We start from the raw sequence: 25,670 nt of genomic DNA, 5'->3' as shown, positions 1-25,670 counted from the left end.
ATCGCTAGGACCCAGGAAGGCGGCCCCTTGCTGTGGTCCAGACTTCAGCAGCTGCCGATGACCAGAGGGAGCCAGCCGGCCGGCCATGAGCAGGAGGACAGGACACGGGGAGAGGGACAGCCACAGCCGGGCTTCCCGCAGCTGTGCCCACCGCCAGAACCAGCTCCAGCCAATCACAGCCCCCGAGATGCCAAACAGTGACGGGCGAGAGGCCGGCAGGAAACTGACACCCCCTCACTGGAGAGCCTGCCCGGCTGGGGTGCGGGGCACCATCCCTGTCTGAACTCACCCCACAGCTCAGCCGTCTCCCAGTGACCCAGACGCGTCACCACGGCCCCAGGGCTGATCCCCGACCAAGGTCAGAGCTCCCCCCAGTGTGACGGTCCCCATCCCGCTCCTGTGGTGGAAGGGACCGCAGGTAGAGACCAGGAGTGGAGTCTTTTTATTAATGGCTGCGTTTTCAAAGAACCATTTTGTAAGCAGGAAAGCTCCCCAGGAAGGGATTGCATTAGTGCAACAAGGGGGAGCCTTGACACCAGACTCTCCAGACATGTCCAGGTGGAGACGTTTGGCCGAGGCCGGCCACCAGAGACTCAGGGGCTGGGAGGACACGCGGCCCCTCCCCTGCCCCGGCGGGGCGCCAAGCCACCGGGCACGCCTGGGTGGGCAAAACCCCGTGCTGTCAGCAGGCCGGCGGCTTGCAGCCCTCAACCTGCAGCCCTTTGCTCAGGAGGAAGGCATCCTGCGTGGGGTCGCAACCCAGGAAGAGCGTCACCATGCCCTTGGCATCCTCGGAGCCCCCTGGCCTCAGAATGCAGCTTCTGTAGTCCAGGGCATCCTGCCGAGAGGGGGCGGGGCTGCAGGAGGGTGGAGCACCCCCTTCACTGAGGGTGTGGGTGTGGCCACCTCTGCTGTGACTCAACAAAGGGCAGGGGAGCAGGAGGTCCAGGGCAGGGCCCTCAGAGCCTGGCAGGTCCAGGCGGGCGGCATGAGCATCTAGGCCCAGGCCAAGGACCTCCGTGTTGGTCTGCGCGGCAGGCCGGCCTCTCACCTTGCCACTCAGGACGCCCTCCTGCTTGAAGCGTGTGTGGAACGTGTCCGCGGAGTACACCTTGCTGCACAGGTAGCCATAGGACTGGGCGTCGTAGCTTCCTGCCAGGCGGCCGAAGGTTGCAGGCAGGTGGGTCCCTGGGACACACGCGGAGAGGCTCCTGCCCGGCCCCCTGGCCGCTCCGTGCCCCTTCCCCAGAGCGGGGGCCTCAAAGCAGCCCTGTCTGAGTCCCCTGCCACTAGAGGGAGTATTGGCCCAACACTTCTAGAAAACGGGGACCTTGCGGGCAACTCGGTGGAGGGACACAGATCAATCTTTGCCGACTTTCTGCTGAAGCTCACGAGGGTTCACCCCTGAGCCTCTTACAAGGACAGCTGCCCAGGCTCCGAGGGATGAGTCAGGGCTCGCCCTCCAGCACGGGGAGAGCGCGGGTGAAAGCGCTCACGAGGGAGTGAACCGCGTGTCCGCACCGACACGCGCAGGCACACCTCGTCGACGCGTTCCGTCCGGGCTATGAAGCCCTCTCCTGCCTCTTGCAGGCTCTCCAGAAAGCACGTGCAGATACGCCCACCCCACCCTCGGACTCGGCGGGCCACAGCTGGAGGGACCAGCCCAGGAACCCAGGCAGGAAGAGGCCAGAGGTCACCGGGCCTCGGCCAGAGCCTGTCAGTCGGTCCCCTTTCACACACCACCAGAGGATCCTCTTGACCTGGGCAGTAGCTGCCAACCGACCGCCAAGGTGGGCTCGGTGAGCGCTTGGCTACGTTGCGTGGCTGGGCCCCCGAAGATCTCCTGGCAGAGGTGGGCATTCTCCTGCACCGGGTCCGCGGGCGTCTGCGTGTGCAGGGCCTGGTCCACATCTGGCAGGACGATCTGGCACAGGTTGAAGAGGCCTGGGGGGCGGGCGGAAGGAGACGGGGGGCTGGCACTGTGTCCAGGCTGCGCTTTCCAGCCGGGCGGTCCGGGCGCCCCCTTCCCTTCCCTCGGCCCGGCCGCACCTGGGTTGGCCTGCCGGGAGTTGATGAGCTTGTCCCACAGCCCCTGGGGGACGGCGTTGCCCGTGCCCCACCAAGACTGGCAGCAGCGCCAAGGCCTCACAGGGCGTGGCGCTCCCGGCCCCAGAGCCTTCCCTCTGGTTCTCATCACCGGCTGTCACCAGACTGGCAGGCAACGTGCCTTTCTTTTCGTTTGTCTGTTTTCCGTCCCTCAGCCACGCAAAGGTGTGAAGCCCTGACATTCGCTGCCACGTGGATGCACCCTGAGAACACGATGCTCAGCGAGAGAAGTCAGACACAGAAGGACACACAGGGTGTGACCCCACTGAGGGGAAACGTCCAGAACAGGTAGATCCACAGAGTCAGAGTGGGTTCCTGGTTGTCAGGGGCAGGGGAGGGGAGGGAATGGTAACTAAGGGCGTGAGGGACATTTCTGGGGTGAGGGAAATGTTCCAAAACAGGGCAGTAGTGACGGCTGCACAGCTCAGTAAGGTGTCCCCACGCGCTCCGGTGCAGCCTGTGAGAGCATCGCTCTCAGGACGAAGGGCTGACCGCAGGGAGACTGAACGAGCACTGGGTCCTGGGCCCAGACTCTCAGCTGGGGACCACCCCCGTGGGGAAGTCACTGGGACTTGCTGAGCCTCCACCGAGACTGGCAGCAGCACCAGGGCTTCAAAGGGCGCGGCGCTCCCGGCCCCAGAGCCTCCCCTCTGGGTCTCATCACCGCCTGTCACCAGACTCGCAGGCAACGTGCCTTTCTTGTCGTTTGTCTTTTTTGAAGGCAACTCTTGAATACATGTATTTAACATTCAGGGAACCAGTCCTGACTCCTTGACCTGGGGCTTCCAGCCTCCAGAATCTCGAGGACATCCACTTCAGTTGTTTACGCGCCCAGTGCGTGGGGTTTGATGATGGAAACTGACACTGAGGGCGTCGCCACGTGCGGGGTGACATCAGCGGAAGAATCCCGTGGCCAGGGCCTGCCGGAGGACCACGGGAGAGCCCGGGCCCTCCCCGCCCCCTGCCTGCAGCACCGCGCCCGCACCCTCCTGGGAGCGGAGCTGGTGCATCGCTTGCCAGAACTCATGGAAGTAGGTCTCTAGCTCATCATGCTGCAACAGGGAGGGCGGGTTGGGCATAGGCTTGGTGAAGTTGGCCACCATGGCCACGATGGTCATCTGGCGGCTCCCATCCTGCTGCAGGCAGCCCGGCTACAGGCCAAAGCAGGCCATGTGCCCAGACCTCCCTTCCCTGGGGAGGGACGCGGGTGAGGCCCTGCTTCCACAGAGGAGCCCCGGCCCATGGCCGACTGGTTCCCCCACGCATGCACCGAGGGTAGAGGTCCAGGTAGAACTTGCCGATGGATGACCTTGCCTGAGGCCGCGTCCCGGATCGTGTAGAGCCTCACATCTTCGTGACACATGTTGGCGCCCTTCTCCAGGTCGAAGGTCAGCCCCAGCAGCTCCTGGGAGATGCCCAGCCTCCCGCGCGTGACCACCTGCATGGGGAAGGACTCATTGAGCAGGTACTGGTCCTCGTGGTAGCGCGTGTCCTCCCCCTGGTTCATGTAGTAGCGCAGGTCCTAGACGTTGATGGGCCCGTCAAAGTGCAGGCCCCGCCTCTGGCACTCGGCCTTCTTTAGCTCCAGGATCACGGCCGCTCCTGCTCCCCGAGGGGCTTCAGCTTCTGGGCCAGCTCATCTGCGGGCGGAGGGGAGAGGCTTGGCTATGTCCCTGTGGCAGCCCCCCCAGCCGCCCCCCACCCCACGCCCCTCGAGGCAGAATGAAGGGTTGGAGAAGGCGACCCCCAAGGGCTGACACAGTGGGGTCTCAGGCATCACCACGTCCAGTGAAGGTCCGCCTGACCCCCGTCCCCACTGGGACTCGGGGAGGCGGGCTTACCTAGGAAAGTGTTCACCAGCTGGCTGGTCTTGGCCATGTTCATCTCCAGCACGGAGTCGGCACGCGTGCTGAACCCCAGCAGGCGGAACTTCTGAGCCTGCAGCCTCACCAGCTCCCCGAGGATCGCGCAGTTCTCCTGGAACCCAGAGACGGCCAGCGCTGGGGACCGTGGGCCACGCCCTCCCCACGGGCCCTGGGTCAGGTCTCTGCGGGCGGCCAGGGCTCTCAGGCCACTGGCGGGCACAGCCAATCCCCCTCCCTCCTCCTCCTGGCCCGGATTTCTAGACACTTTGGTGTTGTCCTAACACGTGGTTTTTATGAACACAGGTCCTTTTGGAACCAGAAACGGCATGACCCGTGATGAGCTCTAAGGCCAAGGGCAGGAAGAAATGCGGCCACGCTCTCCAGGAGCCACCCAGGGGCCTCCCCGGGCTCAACAATACAAACTCGGCTGCCGTGCAGACAGCAGCTCATGCCCACGGCGCCCGAACACCCAGCCCCTGGACGGCGAGAGGCCTGTTGCTGCAGGTGGCCCGGGGCTGGCTGGTGAGGCCCGGCCCCAGGCGTACGCCTCCTTCTCTGGGGCCACCTCTCCGGCTCTGCGGTGGGGTTCTCCTGGGAGCCCCCAGTCACCACAGGACCAACGTGGCCTGTCTGCAGCCCAAGAAGGTGGGGACACAAGACTGTCCCCCGTGCCCCCCGCATCACCCGCGAGGCCGAGCAAGCACCAGTGGTGTCTGCGGGGAAGATGAAGGGCTCGTGCACAGCCCCCATCTACTGAAGATGCTGAACGGGAGAAGCACAGGCTGCAGCCACACGCGGTATGGACCAAACGCAAGTGTCCTTGCAGGAACCGATGTCTGAATGTCAAGGCCGTAGCCGGCCCACAGTGAGAAGGCCCAGGCCCCATGCAAGGCACAGAGAGGGGATGGGGGGAACATCTGCGAATCTGAGCTCATCGGGCATCACCCCAGAGGGAGAGGGAGCGGGAGAGGGAGAGAGCCAGAAGGAGATACGGAGGGAGAGGGAGAGAGAGGCAGGTACAGATGTCTCTCCCTTCCCTGGGGGTTGTCTAGTGCAGCCAAGCCTGAAAACCACTGCATTTTGGGAGATGGGTCCTCGTTGAAAAGTTAAATAGTAGCTCATGGCATTATCGACACATATTTAAAAAGCCCCAAATGTTGGGGAGTCAGGGAAGGGAGCTGGCGGCTGCCTCGTAAAGGAGGAGAGATTGGGCGTCAGAGGAGTTGTCTGTGCAGCCCGCCGCCGCCGCCCAGGGCCCCGCAGACTTCATCTCCCAGCTGTGGTCCTGGGCTGGAAGGCAGCGGGGAGGTCAGGCCGTCCAAGCATCAGCGTTGACTTCAGGGCTGATCTAAAAGGGGCCTGGTGTTTGTTGAAGCAGAAAAAAGAGAAAGCAGTGGGGAGAGGATGGGAGGGAGAGGGAGCCCCCATCAGCCCTTCTCCCTGTCTCCCTGTCTGTGTCCCTGTCTCCCTCCCTCCCTCCCTCTACCTCCCTGCCTCTCCCTCTCCCTCCATCTCTCCCTCTGCCTCTCTCCCTCCCTCTCTCCCTGTCCCTCTTGCCCTGTCCCTCTCTCCCTCCCTCCATCCCTGTCTCTCTTTCCCTGTCCCTCTCTCCCTCTCTCCCTGTCCCTCTCTGCCTCCCTCTCTCCCTCCCTCCACCCCTGTCTCTCTTTCCCTCTCCCTCTCTCCCTCTCCCTCTCTCCCTCCCTCTCTCCCTCCCTCCACCCCTGTCCCTCTCTGCCTCCCTCCACCCCGTCCCTCTCTGCCTCCCTCTCTCCCTCCCTCCATCCCTGTCTCTCTTTCCCTGTCCCCCTCTCCCTCTCCCTCTGTCTCTCCCTCTCTGGGAGGGAGAGAGGGAGAGGGAGAGGGAGGGAGAGTGAGAAGGAGGGAAAGAGAGATAGAGGGAGGAAGGGAGAGATGTCTTTCCCTCCCTCCCTCTATCCCTCTCTCTCCCTCTCCCTCCACCTCCTTCCCTCTCCAGAGAGGGAAGGAGGTGGAGGGAGAGGGAGAGAGAGGGAGAGGGAGGGAGGGAGAGGGAAAGAGGTAGAGGCACAGCGGAACAAGGAAACAAGGACAGGGAAACAGGCACAGGGAGAGAGGGAGGGAGGGAGGGAGAGGGAGAGAGGAAAGGGAAGAGGGAGAGGAAACAGAGAGGAAACAGGGAGAGGAAACAGGGAGAGGAAAGAGGCAGAGGGAGAGAGGGAGAGGGAAGAGGGAGAGGCAGAGGGAGGAGGGAGAGGGAGAGCGAGAGGGAAGAGGGAGAGAGGGAGAGGAAAGAGAGATAGGGAGAGGGAGGGAGAGGGAGAGAGGGAGGGGGAGAGGGAGAGTCAGATGGAGAGAGAGAGGGAGAGGGAAAGAGGCAGAGGGAGAGCAGAACAGAGAAAGAGGGACAGGGAGAGAGGGAGGCAGAGAGGGAGGAGAGGAAGCAGGGAGAAAAGAGAGAAAGAACACACCATCTACATTTCTGTCAAATGACACCGGGGATCCATACACAACCAGGAGAAAATAGCACAGGGAGGCTCTTTCTCAGCTGGAACGGGAACTGCAGACGGGGCCAAAGACCACCAGGCTGGCCACACATGTCCAGCCGCCGCTCCAGCCCCGTCAGCCATGAGTCCGATCACCAGGGCTCTGAGTGTCTGCTCCAGGGAGCTGGGGTTCACCGTCTCACCCGGGAGGCCGGGCCAAGACAGCAGCGCCCCGGGCTGGACACATAGGGGGCAAAGCATCCCCACAGGACAACTTACGCGAGCAGATTCAGCTGCCAGATTATAGAGGCCCGGGACCACCCTGTGGCCCGTGAAACCCAGGAGCCACGAGGGTCTTGCATCGTGATTCCTGTCCCTTGGACTGTCAAGTTTATGTAGGGAATCTTGGAAACAGTGGTAACAAGGCTGAATCGGAACGAGCTTTAGGCTATTATGGACACTCTTATGGAAGTGTGTGGGTTGCTAAAAACCCTCCCGGCTTCGCTCTTGTTGAACGTGAAGATCCCCGAGATGCAGCCGATGCTGTCCGAGAACTAGATGGGAGAACACTATGTGGCTGTCGAGTAAGAGTGGACCTGTCGAATGGGGAAAAGAGAAGTCGAAATCGTGACCGCCTCCTTCTTGGGGTCGTCGCCCTTGAGATGATTATCGTAGGAGGAGTCCTGCACCTCCCACACATCTCCGAGATGGAGAGCCTTCTCCGTCAGCCAGAGCAGGTCCCTTTCTAGATATAGGAGAAGAGAGAGATCACTGTCCCAGGAGAGAAATCACAAGCCGTCCCGATCTTTCTCTACGTCTCCTAGCCGATCTAGGCCAAATGAAAGGAAATAGAAGACCACTTTGCAAGAGGAGTGGTGTACAGGCAATAACTTCATTTGGCAAGAGTATGTACAGAAAATTCAAGTTTTGTTTGAGACTTGCGACGCTTGGTGCACTTTTTAAATGTTTTAGCTGTTCACATTTGTTTGTCTCTTGACCCAGTGACACATAAAGGTGTCAATCTCTCTGGTTTGAAATGGGTCATATGAGGCATGTAATGTGAAGAATTGTTACCTTACAATGTTCCCTTAAGCAAAATTGAATTTGCTTTGAATTTTTGGTCTTGCCTAGACTGATAATAAAACTCTAACTCCTGCCCACTTAAAGTGTGATGTTTACTATTATGGAAACAACACTGGCAAACATTGAAAAGGCTTTCTGTAGCTGGGATATGGTATGCAGCTGTAGTTAAGCAAGCAGTCTTCAAAAGGTGCTGTGAACACAAGCCAGCAGGTAAAAATGAAAGCCGCACCCTTACCCTAGATTAGAGGTTTAGAAATTCCACTAGTCTTCACACTGGACAAGAGGTTGTCCAGGGAGTTTAGAATCTAAGAAGTTTCAAGGAAGTTGGTTTACCTTTGAGTTAGGTCATAAGTCCCCTCTGTGATTGCTGTACATGAATACATAGCTCTTTGTAATATTTTTTGGAAATTTGAGATTATCAGGATACCAATGTCCTGCCAGATTAAGAGTATATTGTAGAGCTGAACTTTGAGTTACTGTGCAATTTTTTTTTCATGCTGTCATTTGTAATATGTTTTGTGAGAATCCTTGGGATTAAAGTTTGGGTTGCAAAAGAAAAAAAGAAAAGAAAAGAATCCGCCTGCCAATGCAGGGGACACAGGTTCAAGCCCTGGTCCGGGAAGATCCCAGGTGCCGCGGATCAACTAAACCCATGGGCCACAACTACTGAGCCTGCGCTCTAGATCCTGGGAGCCAGAACTAGTGAGCCCCCGTGCCACAACTACAGCAGCCCGCACGCAACGAAGACCCAATGCAGCCACACACAAAAAAAAGACGATACTGGCCATGTGATCAAGGGTAAAATCGTTTGTCATAAGTCCCGTTGATGGTGTGTATCCTTGATGTGACCTGAGGAGAATGGCATTTTTATCTCTGTCTGGATCTTCCACCCCAAACCCCATAACTCCAGACCAACCATAAGAAAAACATCAGAAAACAAACAGACAAACAAATTGAGGGACAAAATACCTGACCAGTCCTCCTCAAAACTTTCAAGGTATCAAAACCCAGGGATGTCTGAGAAATGTCACAGCCCAGAGGAGACTGGGACAGAAAAAGGATGTTAGGGGGAAACTAGGGAAATTCTAATCAACTGTAGACTTTAGTTAATAACAATGTATCCATCTTGGTTCCTCAGTTGGATAAACATGTCGTGTTGGAAATAGGGATACTGGGTCAGGGTCCACGGCACTCTGTACACTCTGTACAGATCTTTGCAACTTTTTTGTAACTCTAAGCTATTCTAAAATTAAGCGAGTACTGAACAGAGATAAGAATGTTATTTCCCTGATTTGAACATGCCTGAGTTTCTTTTCATGGTCACATTTTTGCTATCTGGATGTGTCTTGGAATCAGTAGCAAAGGAGAGTTGCCAGCCCCTGGGAAGATGTGGGTGGTTTGCAGGTGGCTTGCTCTGGAGCTGAAGACCACGGTGGGAAGTCTGCAGCCTCGGGCTGCACTTAGAACCATGGGAGGGGATGGGCCAGCTCAGTTCGGGATGGAACCTATAAATAAAACTTTTTTCTTTTCCATTATGGCTTATCACAGGATATTGAATATAGTTCCCTGTGCTAGACAGTAGGACGTTGTAGTTTATCCATCCTATATTTAATAGTCTGCATCTGCTAACCCCAAACTCCCAATCCAACCCTCCCTCACTGTTTCTCCCCCTTGGCAACCACAAGTCTGTTCTCTATGTCTGTGAGTCTGTTTTTGTTTCCTAGACGAGTTCGTTTGTGTCGTATTTTAGATTTCACATATAAGTGAGATCATATGATATTTGTCTTTCTCTTCTGACTTACTTCACTTAGTATGATAATCTCTAGGTCCATCCACGTTGCTGCAAATAGCATTATTTCATTCTTTTTATGGCTGAATAATATTCCATTGTATATATGTACCACATCTTCTTTATCCATTCATTCATCAGTGGACATGTAGGTAGCTTGCATGTCTTGGCTATTGTAAATAGTGCTGCAATGAACATTGGGGTGCATGTATCTTTTCTTTCTTTCTTTCTTCTTTCTTCCTTTCTTCCTTTCTTCCTTTCTTTCTCTCTCTCTTTCTTTCTTTCTCTCTTTCTCGTTCTCTCTTTCTTTCTTTCTTTTTTCTTTCTTTCTTCTTTTAGTGTCACACGGCATGTGAGATCTTAGTTCCCTGACCAGAGATGGAACCCATGCCCCCTGCACTGGAAGCACGGAGTCTTAACCACTGGACCACCAGGGAAATCCCAGGGGTGTATGTATAGTTTTGAAGTAGAGTTTTCTCCGGATCTATGCCCAGGAGTGGAATTGCGGGACCCTATGGCAGCTGAATCTGTTCCTGCACGTCTCACATCAACCACCTGCACTCCAATCCTTGCTCTCAACGTCATCTTCGGGGAACCCAACCTGCAACAGGGACCTTGACAAGAAGAAATGGCTCAGGGAAAAGCTACCTGCACAGGGAGGAGATAGAGGCCATCGCCCCTGGGGTGCGGCGGGGAGAGTGGGCACAGAGATTTGTCATTTCACCCCCTATACTCATCTCAGCCCTCCTGGCTGCCCCACTCTAGGTCACCTCGGGATACAGGGGTGACCCGGTTAGAGTCCCTGCCTGTGCAGGAAGCTGGGGGCACCAGCGGGTCTGAATCATATTAGTGCAGGGCCTCCCCCGCGGCACTGGGGTTATTCGGGGCGGGTCATCCTCTGCTGAGGGCCCCTCCTGGGCACTGTGTGGGGTTTAGCAGCATCCCTGGCCGCACCCATTTGATTCCAGGGGCCCCTCCCCCCCAGTTGTGACAACCACAGATTTTCCCCACACATCACGGAAGAACTGGGTGAGGCGGCGGCAGGATGGCCCTGGGCGAGGACAGTTGTGTTGAAGCAACCAGCCTGGCCCAGGGCAAGGTCTGCCCCAATCCTGTCAGCGTCTGCACTTAGAACTGCCCCTTTCCTCTCCCACCTCCCCTGCCCTGCAGTGGTCTCCGAGACCCCTCTCTCATCCCCATGTCATAAGTCACACCTTCTCAGTTTACTGTTTGCTGCCCTCGCTAGAACGTGAGCTCTTTGAGGACAGGGATGCGGTTATGTCCCCAGCACCTAGAAGAGTGTCTGCTGTGCAGTAGATGCTTCCTAAATACTTTCTGAATAAAGGAGTTGAATAAAGGGATGAGTGGATGAATGAATGAAGGTTACAATGGAAGGAGGGGGGAGATGCCCTTTCTAGCTCTCGGGGGTTGGGAGATCAAGTGAAAGATCCGTCCTAAATAGGCTGACCAGCCTTCTGGGGTTCCCCGCGACTGAGGGTTTCCCCAGAGTTCCAGCGCTCAAACCTGAGCGGTCCTGGGCAAACTGGGGGCGGGTGTTGGTCACCCTATCTAAACACAGTAACAATTCCAGCTGCAGTAGCAATGGCCAATGACCTCTACGGTCTTATCGACCATGCACAGTTCTTTACCTGGCGGGGAAGGGTGGGCCGGGATTGGAATTCTGGCGATCCAGGGCGGGTGAGGGCACACCCGGGCTTGTGTAGGGGAGTCCAGGAAGGTTCTGGAGGAAGTGACAGTGACACAGGAGGGAGGGAGGAGTCGAAGGAAGAACGTCCCACATGACAACGTGTGCCAATGGCCCTGGGCCCAAGGTCACACCTGACCAGGGCTTGCTTATTTTTTTCTAATTTACTTTTTCCCACATGGATATGCAATTGTCCTAATGCCATTTATTGAAAACTCCTTAATTTCCCCACTTTCTGTCACAGCAAGTTCTCATATATCTGTTTCCGGACCTTTATTCTATATCATAGAGCTATACGTCCCATCCTTGCACCACTAGGGCTGTTTCATCACTATAAGTTTATTTTTTATTCATTTATTTTTTTTGGCCGTGCCGTGCGGCATGTGGGATCTTATTTCCCTGACCAGGGATCGAACTCGCGCCCCCAGCAGTGGAAGCTCGGAGTCTTAATCACTGGACCTCCAGGGAAGTCCCCAGGGCTTGCTTTGACATCCATCGAATGGTGGCAGGTGGGCGCGGGGAGCAGCTGTCTGTGAGCCATCCTGTGTAGAAATGCAGGGTGGAGGGGAGGACAGATGGAGCGGGAGGGGAAGAAGCAGAGGAGGGAGGGAGGGAGGGAGGGAGGGCAGGCGAGAGACAGAGAGTTTCCGGAGACTACAGCTCTGGCCGTGTCCTAGGGCATGAAAGCTGAAAATAGCTCCTAGTGCCGGGAGCCTTGGAGCCGGAGCCTGGGAGCCAGGGTGACTGGCTCTCCTCCCTGGTGTGTGTGTGTTGGGTGGGGGGTGGGGGGGGGGTGGCTCTGGGCTTCTCAGGCTGGGAATGGGGTGCACAGAGCAGGGACGGAGCGGGGACCCTTCTCTCTGGGACCTCGTGGGCCATCCTCAGCTCACAAAGCTGAGCCACTCCTGCCCTACGAGTGGGGGGCTTCTCCTCCCTGTCCCCTGGATCACACCCCCTCACACACAACTTCCCCGTGTGTGTTCCCAGCAACCAAGAGAGTCTGTTTTTAAAAGATTTGGGGGAGGGGGGTAAACATACAAACAAGAGCAGAATGGATACTTTTTCAGAATGTGAATGGCTCTGTGTAAGCCCACCCCCAGGGTAACCACAGTCCTGACCTCTAACACCCTTGACGAGTCAGCCTTGGTCTGGGCTTGCGGACCCACGGAAGCTTCCTCATCCCCTCCTTCAGATCCCGTCGCTCCCTCGGCGTCTTTGTGAGAAGCACCCGGGGAAGTGGGACTGCTAGGCTGTACTGCTGCTAGAACTCCACCTGGGCTCCACCAGGCTCCAGCCCCCCGCCCTGTGCGCCTCTCTGACCCTGAGGCACCTCAGCTGGTAGGAGCCGCATCCCCTTCCCTCCCGGGACTTGGGACACTTAAGGCAGACACCGAAAGGACAAGCCTTTGGCTCCCTGGCTGGCAAAGAGCAGCTACTCAATTGTCATAAGTGTCCGTATCAGTGAGGGTTCTCCAGACAAACAGAATCCATAGGGTGTGTGTGTGTGTATACACACACACGCACATATGTACACGCATACAAAAATAGACAGCTGTGTATATATGCCGTATGCATACACACATAGACACATATAGTATATACAATACACACATACATATATACACACATATAAAATGCATAGTTTCTATATATACAGTATGTATACACACATATACACATAATAGATACAATACACACCGACCTATACACTATACATACACACATATAAAATGCATAGTTTGTATATATACAGTATGTATACACACATATACACATAATAGATACAATACACACCGACCTATACACTATACATACACACATATAAAATGCATAGTTGGTATATATACAGTATGTATACACACATATACACATAATATATACAATACACAAAGACATATACACTATACATACACACATATAAAATGAATAGTTTGTATATATATAGTATGTACATATACGTATAACACATGCAATATACACACTTAGGTACATATATATCATACATATATACACACATACAAAGATATTTAGGTGTGTATATAGACAGTATACATACATACACATATAATATATGCAATACATACACGTACATACATATAGACACACATATACACCTACATATGAAAGCATATAGCGTAGAAATATATAGGTACTGTATATATAAATTCATCGTATATATACATACATATATCATATATATAAGATATAGACACATACATATATACAATGTATACACACACATACATGCCTATATGTAAATATGCACATGTACATACACATACATATAAATACATACGCAAGTGTGTATATAATAGTATATACAGATATACATATAATACCTAGAAACATATACAGATACAGGTATACAACATATATACACACCTATATATAAATATACACTGTATACATACATACATACAGTGTACATATACTGTATATATACACACCCATATATCAATATATGGGTGTGTGTATATATACAGCATGTTCACATTTATAATATGTATACTATATATATACACATACATACATGTATACAATATATACACACAAATATATAGGCTTGTATGTATACTGTATATAGTACTTACACATATACTACAAACGCACGCACATATAAACATGTGTATACATATATATAATATCTATACACACATATACAAATTAATAGGCTTGTATATATTCAGTATTTTTGCATATATAGTTTTGTTTTAAGGAGTTGACTCATGTGACCATGAGGCAGGCAAGTCAGGGCAGGACTCTGGGCTGGAGACACAGGCAAGAGCTGATGTCCCAAGGCCATTGGAGGAACAGTTCCCTCTTTCTACAGAACCTCATTTTTCTCTCCAGTCCTTCAACTGATGGATGAGGCCCACCCACGCCGCGGCATTGACAATCTCCTTTACTCAAAGTGGACCAATTTCAGTGTTCATCTGTTCTGAAAAATACCTTCCTGGTCACATCTGGAATAATGTTTGTGGTTGCCGGGGCCCCACGCAGTGCACACGTGAGATTAACCATCCCCGTGGCGATGATGACACTTTATTTTCTCCCTTGACCATTGTCACTACTATTCCAATTAAAATGGCAGCGCCATGAGGGCAGGGCATTTCCTTTTTTGCCAGTACTGAGCGTCCAGGGTCTGGTGCCTAGCATAGGCTAAATACATGGCATTTTTGTGAACAGAAGCCGGGATTCCGGCTGTCATATTTAATGAGGAATTATAGTCTTATTATTGGGGGCGGGGGGGGAGGTGTCACGGTACATCAAGGGCGGGAGTCGAACCCGCCACCCCAGGCCCCGAGGTGTCTCCCCGGGTCCCCACTTCGGGCCGGTGGGGGTGGCCGGGGACAGCCGAAGACGTGCGTGCGTGCGTGGGAGGGGGCGTGTCCACGGGGTGGGCGGTGCTCGCCACGAGTGAGTGGTTCAGCCCGGCCCCGGCTCATTGTGCTCCCCTCACACCGGCCGGAGTTGGCAGCAGCGCTGGAGGCCCCGGACCGGTGACCACAAAGAGGGAGCCGGGGGCCGGACGGGAGCGCGGCGGCGGCGGCGGCGGCGGCGGCGGCGGCGGCGGCGGCGGCGCCGGCTGAGCCCAGGCCAGGCCCCTCCCCTCAGCCGCCCGCCCGCCTGCCCCGCCCCCGCCGGCGGCGCCCCGCCCCTCCCCTAACCGCCAGACTAGCCTGGTGGGGGGGGGCCGCGCGCGAAGACATGGGGGAGAAGTTGGAGCTGAGGCTGGAGTCGCCCGTGGGGGCCGAGCCCGCCGTCTACCCGTGGCCGCTGCCGGTCTACGTGAGTGCCGCCCGCCCCCTCTTCCCGGACCCCCGCCCCTCTTCCCCCACGGCGCGCGCTGAGCCCACCGAGAAACGGAGCGACTCGAGTCGCCAGACCCTCTTTGGAGCCCCCCTTCCCGCCCCGCCGTGGTTCTCCGCGGCCGTTTCCAGCCCCCGCGCGCAGGGTGGGCAGAGGGGAGCCGGGGCCGGCCGGGGGTGCAGACTCGGCCGCGGGGACCCCGTGCTTCCGAGGGGCGCCCGAGCCGGGCTGCCGTTGGCTCTGTAGGGCTGGGGAACCCGGTCCTCCCGGGCCTGGACTGCCGGCGGGCTTGCCCTTCCGTACTTCATGATCTGACACGTCGGGTTTCTTTTTCCTGACCAGCTTTACCAGACTTTACCTGACCAGCTTTACCAGCGTCCCCTGATAATGTGTTAGATATTCAAGTTTTAGGGCCCGGTCCCAGCCCTATGGAATCAGCAACTCTGGTGGGGCTCAGTGATCTCTGTTATAACAGGCCCTCCAGATGATTTTTATTCACCTTAAAGTTTGAAAGTATCTGCATTGTCAGCTGGCCAAAACGTCCACCAGCAGTTGAAGGGGAGTGGCGCCTGGAAAAGATAGGGACTGGCCAAGGCAAGTACAGGAGCATTTGCCGTGGTAGTAATGGAGAATGCCTTTTCTCCACTGGTTGGCACAGACTAGTATCTGGGAGCAGTGGCAGCGTTATTTAGGATGCTTTACATTTCAGTGTAGAGTGACCGCTGTCCTGGTTTGCCAGGGACTTCCCCTGTGTGAGCACTTAAAATCTCATCCTGGCAAACCCCTTAGCCCTGGGTTTGAAAAATTTAGGGAATAACATGAAATTTAGGGGAAACATGATGTAGGTTTTGGGCAAGTCACAAGTGCTAATTAAAGCTAAGCAAGTATGGACAACATCTAGCCTTCTTTACCCCTTTACGGGGAGGTAAATCTGATTGGGTGAAAGGACTTCTTGTTAAGAGATCTTTGTAGAAACATCCCCTTCTGCTTAGTCCGCTGGTTCTCAGTTCTGGCTAGACATTGGCATCGTCTGAGGAGATTTAAAATGATTTTATTGGTCTAGGATGACCAACCGTCGGTGTGAGGGTTTTTAAAAAGTGCTTCAGATGATTCTAATGTGCAGCCAAATTTAGGTGCCACTGCTTAAGCTTTTGAACCGCTGCTACATATTTTCACCTCATCTTCCTATGAGAACATCCAACTGTAGTTGAGGTTTGTTATTTTTCTTTTTCTTTTTTTCACTGTCTTATTATAAGATTTACTGTCTTAAATAAGAATTGAATGTACAGAGAATCCTGCTAGTCCATCTGGTGTAGCTGGATACCCAGAATAATATCGTTAAGATATGTACCATTTAAGTATTGTGACTGGCCTTTTAAAAATTAACATATACATTAAATTAGTATTGATAGTATAGATCTCTTTCGAAGTTGTCATGTTGGGGAGCTATACCTCTAATCTGCTGCCATTGCTAAATATCTGGACACCTCTTTATTAGGAATTGCTTTTAAAAATCTTTAGGGATTAAAACCAAGATTGCTGTATTATTTGTACTGGGACCACAAAAACCTCACAAAGTTCCCCCGCTGTACCTTCTACCCCCATCTCTAACCCTTGGCAACTTCTAATCGGTTCTCCATCTCCACAGTTTTGTTGTTTTAAGAATAATATGTAAACATAATCATGAATTACTTCATCTTCGGAGATTGGCTTTTTAAAATTTTTCCCTCGGCATCATTCCCTTGAAGTTCATTTCAATTTTTGCATATGTTAATAATTTGTTCCTTGTTGTTGCTCGGTAGTATTCTATCATAAGATTTTATCACAGTTTGTTTCAACATTCACCCATTGAAAGACATTTGGGTAGTTGCCAGTTTTGGGCTATTATAAATAAAACTGCTATGAACATTTATGTGTAAGTTTCTGTGGGAACTTCGTTAAGTTTTTGTTTCCTTTGGATAAATGCTCAAGAGTACAATTACTGCATTGTAGGGTGAATCTACTTTTAGGACTAAAAGAGACTGTCAAGCTGTTTCTCAGAGTGGCTAAACCATTTTATTTTCCCGCCAGTGATGTGATATAATTCTTCTACGTACTCGCCAGCATTTGATGCTGTCACTATACTTTAATTTTAGTTATTCTCTGATATCTCATTATGGTCTTAATTTGCATTTCCCTAATGGCTAACGATGTTGAACATCTTTTCATGTGCTTCTTTGCCATGTGTATATTCTCTTCCATGAAATGTCTGTTCCTGTCTTCTGCTTATTTTCTAGTTGGATTTTTTAAAGTTGTTTGGAGAGTTCTTTGTATATTATAGATACAAGTCATTTGTCTCATCTGGGATTTTCAAATATGTTTTCCCACTGTGTAATTTGAGTTTTCATCCACTTAAAAGGATCTTCTATGAAGCATTTTTAACTCGTTTTGATGAGATCCAATTTATCAGTTTTTGCTTTTATTGATCATACTTTCGGTGTCAAGTCTAAGAATTATCCACCTAGTTGTAGATGCCAATGATTTTCTCCTATTTTTTTTTTCCTAAAAATGTCCTGCTTTTACATTTAAGATTATGATCCACTTTGATTTAATTTTTGTGTAAGGTGTGTAAGGTTTAGGTTAAGGTTCATTTGTTGTTTGTTTGTTTTTGTCGAGGGATGTCCAACTGTTTCAGTACCATTTTTTGAAAAGTCTATTCTTCCTTGATAGCTTTTGCACTGCTGTCAAAAACAAGTTAAATGTATTTATGTCAGTCTCTTTCTGGGTTCTCTGTTCCATTCCATTGATCTATGTATCTAGCCTCCATCATTACTGCAAAATCTTGAAATTGGGTAGATTAATTCCTCCCATTTTAATCTTCCTTTACAAATTGTTTTAGCTATTCTTCAGCCTCTTCTTACCATATAAATCTTAGAAGAAGCTTGTCTATATCCACAAAAACCTTGAGGGCATTTTAAGAGTAATTGTGTTAAGCCTCTTAACTTGGGGAGAATTGACATCTTTATTACGTTGTGTTTACTGATCCATGAACAAGGTATGTCTCCCTATTTGTTCGGGACTTTTAAAATTTTCTTCATCAGCATTTTGTAATTTTCGGTATAGAGGTCCTATAAATGTCTTATTGGGCTTATATTTAAGTATTTATTTAGGTCAGTTGTAAATGGCGTCACATATTTTTATTTAAGCTTCTACACATTTGTTATATATAATTTGATAAAATTGTGTTGATCTTGTACTCTAAAACATTTACAAACTAATATTATTTCTCAAGCTTTTTGTGGATTCCTTGGTATTGTCTCCATTTAGATTATCATCTCATCTTCAGATGTAGACAGTTTTACTTTTCCCTATTCAATATAATAGGATATATTACTATTCAACATTCAGTAGGATATATTCCTTCCTATTCAACATAGTAGGAATAGTCCTTTTATCTTTTAAATAAACTTTTTAAAAACTTAAATTTTAAATTTATGTATTTCTTTATTTTTGCTTTATTTTCTTACTAGAACCTCCAGTAATATATTTAATAAAAGTGGTGAGAGCAGATATCGGTGCCTTGTTTCTGATCTTACAGAGAAAGCATTCAGTCTTTCACAGTTAGATATAATGTCGGTATAGGTTGTTTGTAGATCATCTTTATGAGTTTCAGTATGTTCCTTTTCTATTCCTAGTTTGCTTGGAGTTTTCTTTCTTCTTTTTTTAAAATCATGAATGGGATTGGATTTTGTCAAATGCTTTCTCTGCATTAATGGATAGGATTACATGACTTTTCCCCCTTAATCTATTGGATATGGTGGATTACATTGTTTGATTTTCAAATATTTAACCAACTTTGCGTAACTGGAATAAAAACCACTTGGTCATGGTATATTATTCTTTTTATATATTTCTGGATTTAATTTGCTAATATTTGGCTGATGATTTTTACAGGCAATTTCATAAAAAATATTGGTCTGTAGTTTTCTTCTTTCTATACTATCCCTGTCTGGTTTTGGTATCAAGGTAATACTGGCTTCATAAAATTAATTAGGAACTGTTCCCTCTACTTCTATTTCTTACCAAGTCATGTAAAATTGGTGTTAATTCTTTAAGTCTTGGGTAAAAGTGAAACATCTAAGCCTGAATATTTCTTTTGGGAGTTTTTAAATGAAAAGTCAGTGTTTCTAATGGTTACAGGAAAATTGAGATTATCTATTTCATCTTGGCTGAGTTTTGGTAGTTTTGGGTGTAGAAGCATGGGTCCATTTCATCTACATTTTTGAATTTATAGTGTAGACTTGTTCGTAATAACTTGTCCCTTATTAACCTGCAGGATATGTCATGGTATCCCTGGTTGCATTTCTGATATCTGTGATTTGTGCCATCTCTCTTTTTATCTTGATCAGTCTTGCTATATCTTTATTGATTAGATTGTTTATTTCAAAGAACCAGCCTTTTGTTTCATTGATTTTTTTCCCCCCTATTTTCCTGTTTTCAGTTTCATGGATTTTTGTTTCATCTTTATTATTTCCTTCTTTCTGCTTGTTTATAGTGTTTTTTCCTCTTCCGTTTTTACTATTTTAATATAGAAAATTAGATTATTGCTTTGTAATATTTACTTTCCCAATTTAGTGCTATAAACTTCCTTTTCACTTCATTCCACAAACTTTGATCTGTTACAGCTCCATTTTCTTTTATTCTATGCATTTAAAATTTTTTCCTTGACTTTTTACTCATGAGTTATTTGGAATTGTGATGTTTAGTTTTCATGTGATTGAAGAATTTCCTGTTGTCTTTCTATTATTCATTTCTCGTCTGATTCCATTATGGCTGGAGAACATACTCTCTATGATTTTAATTCTTTTAAATCTGCTAATGTTTTTTTATCGCCCAGTATATGGTATATGAGTGAATGTTCCATGGACACTTGAATATGTATTCTGCTTTTATTGCGTGTGTTCTTTAAATGTCAGTTCTATGCTGTTGACTGATGATGTTTTCAGTTCTTCCATATCCTTGCTGATTTTTCTCTCTGGTAGTTCTATAAATTGCTGTGATGAAGTCTCAAATAATAATTGTGGATTTAAAAGTTTCTCCTTTTACCTTTTTCAGTGTTTGCTTCATGTGTTTTGAAGTTCTGTTGTTTGGTGCGCACACATTTAGTATCACTAGGTCATCTAGGTGGATTATTCCTGTTATCTTTATGTAATGACCCTCTTTGCCCCTAATAATTTCCTTTGCTCTGAAATCTACTTTATCTGGTATTAATATAGCCATTCCTGCTTTTTCTGATTAATGTTCATATGATATATCTTTTTCATCCTTTTACTTTGAACTACCTATATCATGATGTTTAAAGTAAGCTTCTTATAGACAGTATATAGTTGGATCATGCTTGTGATTTTTTCATCTACTCTTCCAATCTCGGTCTTTGACTTGGTTATTTAGATCATTTACAGTTAATGTAATTATTGCTATGTTAAAGATTAGATCTACCATTTTATTTTTTGTTTTGTCTTTTACCTTAGTTTCTCACTCCTGTGTTTCTCTTATTTTGTCTTCTTGTGGGTTACTTAAACATTTTTTAATAAGTCCATTTTAATCTAATTTACTTATAATCATTTGTGTATACTGTTTGTATAGTTTTCTTAGTGGTTGCTTTTGGCATTACACTATACATATGTAACTTATCATAGCCTACTGGAATCAGTGTTTTATTATTTCAAGTGAAGTTTCAAAATGTTACTTCCATTTAGGTCTCTTAGTATTCCCCAGTTTTAAAGTATGATTTTCTGTAGTATTTCCTTTAGATACATTGAGAACCACATCAGATGGTGTCATAATTTTTGCTTTGACCATCATATAGAATTTAAGAAACTCATGAGGCTAATGATAGTCTCTTATATTTACCCCATTTGTTTTCACCCATTCCATTGTTCCCCTTTTCTTTCTGAAGTTCCCAGTCTTCTGTTATTGTTTTTTTATGTTTTCATAACAGTAGGTGATATCTGGGCTTTCCAGTGCCATTGGATATGCGTTTCAGGAAACACTGAGCCTGGCTCACTTAATGCTGCTGAGTTGGAGGGTTTGTATATGTTGGGCCTGTTGGCACAGCAGATGCTAGCAGATTAGACTAATGTTGATGGGACTAGTGCCCCAGGAGGATGCATTCCCATTCAGGCTATGCTGCTGCTACAGTAGATCAAATCCCCCTCTACCCCAGGTGTGGGGCAGTGAGCTGCTGCTGTCACTGCTTCTTTATTAGGCTGCTTTTGCCTCAGGTGTGTGGTGGGATCCCTTGGAAGCTGCTGCTGCTGTCAATCACAAGGTTAAATTCATTTTAGAAATACTTAAGTATAAATATATAGCCTGGCTCTTGTAGAACCTCTGTATTTGTTTTTTATTGCTTTCATATGAATTACCACAAATTGAGTGACTCAAAACAACCGAAATTTATTACCTTACAAGTCTGACATTGGTCTCAATTGAGTCAAGTAAAAGTGTTGGCAGGATCGACAGGTGAATGGATAAAGATGTGGCACATATATACAATGGGATATTAGTCAGCCGGAAATGAAATTGAGTTATTTGTAGTGAGGTGGATTGACCTAGAGACTGTCATACAGAGTGAAGTAAGTCAGAAAGAGAAAAACAAATACCGTATGCTAGCACATATCTATGGAATCTAAAAAAAAAGAAAAAAACGGTTATGAAGAACCTAGGGGCAGGACAGGAATAAAGACTCAGCCATAGAGAATGGACTTGAGGACACAGGGAGGGGGAAGGGTAATCTGGGATGAAGTGAGAGAGTGGCATGGACATATATACACTACCAAATGTAAAATAGATAGCTAGTGGGAAGCAGCCACAAAGCACAGGGAGATGAGCTCTGTGCTTTTTGTCCACCTAGAGGGGTGGGATAGGGAAGGAAGGGTGGTAGGGAGACGCAAGAGGGAGAAGATATGGGGATATATGAATATGTATAGCTGATTCACTTTGTTATGAAGCAGAAAGTAACACACCATTGTAAAGCAATTATACTCCAATAAAGATGGTTTAAATAAAAAAAAGTGTTGGCAGAGCTACATTCTTTTCTGGAGGCTCTTAGGGGTGTTTCTGCTCCCTGGACTTTATCAGCTTCCAGCGGTCACTTGTAGTCCTTGACTCAGAGTCCCCTTTCTCCACCTACAAAACCCAACATGTTGCATCTCTCTGATTCTGCTTCTATTAGGACATCTCTCTCTTTCTCTTTCTACAGTTGGGAATGGTTTTCTGCTTTTACGGACTCATGCAATTAGATTTGTTCCATGAGGTAATCCAGGATAATCTTTCTCTCTCAAGGTCTATAACTTCAGTCATATCTGCAAAGTCCTCTTTACCATGTAAGGTAACACATTAATAGGTTCTAGGGATTAGGGTGAGGGCATTTTTAGGAGCCATTATGCTGCCTACCACACCCTTAACAAGTGACCTTGAGAAAATTACTGAGATTTTTAAAGCCTTACTTTCCTCAAACATAAAACGGAAAGAAAGATATCTAGTTAATATCATGAAAGTGAAACAGTATATATGAAGTCAACTAATTCAGAAAGTAAGATTTCTTCTTTTTCTTTATGATTTACATGATTCTCAGAGTTCAGGTACTTGAAGAGTTACTTTTTTTTTTAAACAGAACTAAGGAATTTCAGGGTTCAGGTGCTGTAAGATTGTCTGAATTATCTGAGTAACAATTAGCTAAGCACAGGTGTAAAGCATTTGATTTACTCCCTGGTGTTCTTTATCTTCTCATCCCACTAAATCCATATCCCTTGTCTAGCTCCAGCCAGTAGAGTCAGAGCTTGTTTTACTGTTAAACTAAAGTTCAATTTAAATTCTCTCTACATCTCCAGATTCTCAGCCCTGGTTGCATATTACAATCCCCTGGGAAGATTTCAAAAACTACTGATGCCACATTTCTACCTATCATGGATATTTGAGGAGGGACCTGGCATGAAATGCTCTATCTTATGGTTTGTGGAGCCAAATCATAGTCTACACTGAGCCAAATCATTTGTGATATCACCTGTAAAAAGGAGTTTATCTGTGGTGACTAATGCTCTTCCTTTGTCAGTATGCTTGATTTGTCCCTCTTTGGGGGAAAAAAAGAGGGGGAAAAAAACCCCAGCAGTTTGGCTCCCTGAATTACAACCTGATGCTGTGGAATTAGTGTTGGCTCAGAGCGCACATCTTCGGATACCCATTCTCTCTCCTGCTCCCTTGCGTGAACTTATATCCTTGGGCAGTTTCTCATCCACCACCCTCTTTTGCTTCTAATCTTAGCAAGTAAAGTCTCCACTTAATGAAACAGCATTTCATGAGACTTGCTGGGAGCATAGGTCTGTTCCAGACCTATCATATGTTAGCTAAAGCAGATATAAGTGATGTGTTTTTGGCATTCATCCTTGTGGGTTGGAGAGAGAAGACAGCATTTTATCCTTTTAGGTGTCATCTGACTGGGCAAATGGGCTCTTTCCCTCTGCTGCCTACCATGTCAAAAACTGAGGGTGTTACCTCTAGAAGGTATCTTCTAGGTATCAAAATAGTTCAGATAAGTCAAATTTCTCAGTAAAAGATGGCAAAACTATGGCTTAGGTGGTTAATTTTACATGTCAATTTGTCTGGGCCACCATGCCCAGTTATTTGGTGAAATATTTTTCTGGATATTTCTGTGATGGTGTTTTTGTGTTTTTAAAAATTTTGATTTTTATTTATTGATTTATGCTTTTGGCTGCGTTGGGTCTTTGTTGCTGCACGTGGGCTTTCTCTATTTGCAGCAAGCGAGGGCTACTCTTTGTTGCGGTGTGCGGGCTTCTCATTGCGGTGGCTTCTCTTGTTGCGGAGCATGGGCTCTAGGTGCACGGGCTCACTAGTTGTGGTGCACGGGCTTAGTTGCTCCACGGCATGTGGAATCTTCCCAGACCAGGGCTCGAACCCATGTCCCCTGTATTAGCAGGCAGACTCTCAACCACTGCGCTACCAGGGAAGCCCAGGTTACTTTTGAACTGCAATCCCCACACTTGTAAAATGACATGAAAAACCACTCTTTCTGTGGGTTCTTAGAATTAATTAAGCAGGTTATGTGTGTAAAGTATCTTGGCACTTGAATGAGTTGTCAGAACCAAGGGCTGCTGGAGACGATGCTTATGCCCTAGGTCATCTCCCCTTCTACTGGGCGGCAAGTAAACACAAGCACAGTAGTCAGTGCTCTGGAAGAAGTGAGTTCTGGTGCTGCAGAGCACAGAATCTTTGTTTTTTTAATTTAATTTTTTTTTATATTGGAGTATACTTGATTTACAATATTGTGTTAGTTTTACGTGTACAGCACAGTTATTCAGTTATACATGTATCCATTCTTTTTCAGATTCTTTTCCCGTGCAGGTTATTGCAGGATATGGAGTAGAGTTCCCTGTGCTATGCATTAGGTCCTTGTTGATTACCTATTTTATATATAGTCGTGTGTATATGTTAATCCCAAACTCCTAATTTATCCCTCCCCCCCCCTTCCCCTTTGCAGAGCACAGAATCTTGGAAGGGAGAGTTCAGACTTCTTGGAGGAGGTGCTATCCTTTCTCAGGATATATAGAAGCTCCTGGGGGTGGCAGGAGGGAGCAGTGTGTGTCAAAGTTTGAGAAATATAAGAAAATATGGCAAAACTAAGGTACACGAGTGGAACTCAGGTTTTGGGAAAGAAATGAGAGTTGATACTGGAAACCTACTGGGGCCAAACAGAAAAGGGCCTTCTTTGTCCTGTCAGAAGTTTGGATGTTTATCCTGAAGGCTGTGGGAAACGCTAAACAACAGTGAGATGGACTTCTGGTTTAGAGACTCACTCGGACCTCCATGTGGAAAGCACTTGATTGGGTGCAGGGTGAATTGTAATCTATGTGTCCCACTTAAGTTGTAAAAGGTTGGACTGGATTTCGGAGATCCGAGAGGGAATGGGTGGGGCCTGGTGACCAGTTAGAAAAGGGAGGGCAGCAAGCGTGGGTGACAGTTTACAGCTGCATCTTTTTGTGAGATACAGAGCACAGTAGGAAGGGATTGGGGCTGGGGAGAGGATCTTACTTCATCTTCAGTGCTTTCGAGGGGCCTGGTAGACAGGTCTGGGCCCAAGGTACAGATCTGGGCTTTTTGGGAGGACAGGTGTTTGAAGGCATGGGAGAGACTTAGGTTATCCACAAGAAGATCCAAAGAGTCATAGGTCTGAGAGCTTTTTCAGTGGGTATATTGGGGATGCTTATAAGCTGAAAGAAAGTAGCCAGCAGAGGAAGGGTGTGAAGATCTAGGAGAGGAAATGATTGTTCATTTGTTTTCAAAAAGCTGAATACTTATTGTGTGCCTGGCCCTTTTCTAGGATCTGGGGTTCACACCGTGTGTTATCTCTTCTGCAAGGACAGTTCAACTCATCCCCTGGTGAAGAGAAGTCAGATTATTCTTTGCATCCTATTCAGGTGTACGAACTGTTCTGTAGCTCTGAAGGGACTTTACTTAACCAGAGTAATAAGTTAGAAATCAAAAGAAATTAGAGCTGGAAGGGACCTTAAAGGCCACTGTACTTAATGTTGCCTAATATTTTACCTTGATTGTAAGAAAAATTTATTGCAGAGCCCATTCTCTGCAGAGTTCCTTCACTGAACTTTCTTTGTGTTTTTCATCCAGTGGGTCTAGCTTGTAGATTTTGGCCTCCTCGTAAATTTGCTTCTTCATCCACATTACATTTTGCCCGGACTATGGCAGAAGCTCCTGGGTGGTTTCGCGGCCCCTGGACTCAGTTCCTCTAAGTTCATCTGCCTACTCGGGTTGAGTGATCTTCTAACATGAAAAGA

The 25,670-nt window shown here is 48.2% G+C and overlaps 1 pseudogene; it reads right to left on the bottom strand.

Moving 5' to 3' along the window:
* Positions 1 to 682: 682 nt before the first annotated feature.
* On the bottom strand, positions 683 to 8,307 carry LOC130707223 (thimet oligopeptidase-like; annotated as a pseudogene).
* Between the last annotated feature and the right edge of the window lie 17,363 nt (positions 8,308 to 25,670).

The sequence above is a fragment of the Balaenoptera acutorostrata genome, chromosome 2 (assembly GCF_949987535.1).
Source record: "Balaenoptera acutorostrata chromosome 2, mBalAcu1.1, whole genome shotgun sequence".
Classification (NCBI taxonomy): Eukaryota; Metazoa; Chordata; class Mammalia; order Artiodactyla; family Balaenopteridae; genus Balaenoptera; species Balaenoptera acutorostrata.
The sequence above is the reverse complement of the archived record's forward strand: the minus strand, read 5'-3'. Positions and strand labels throughout refer to the sequence as shown.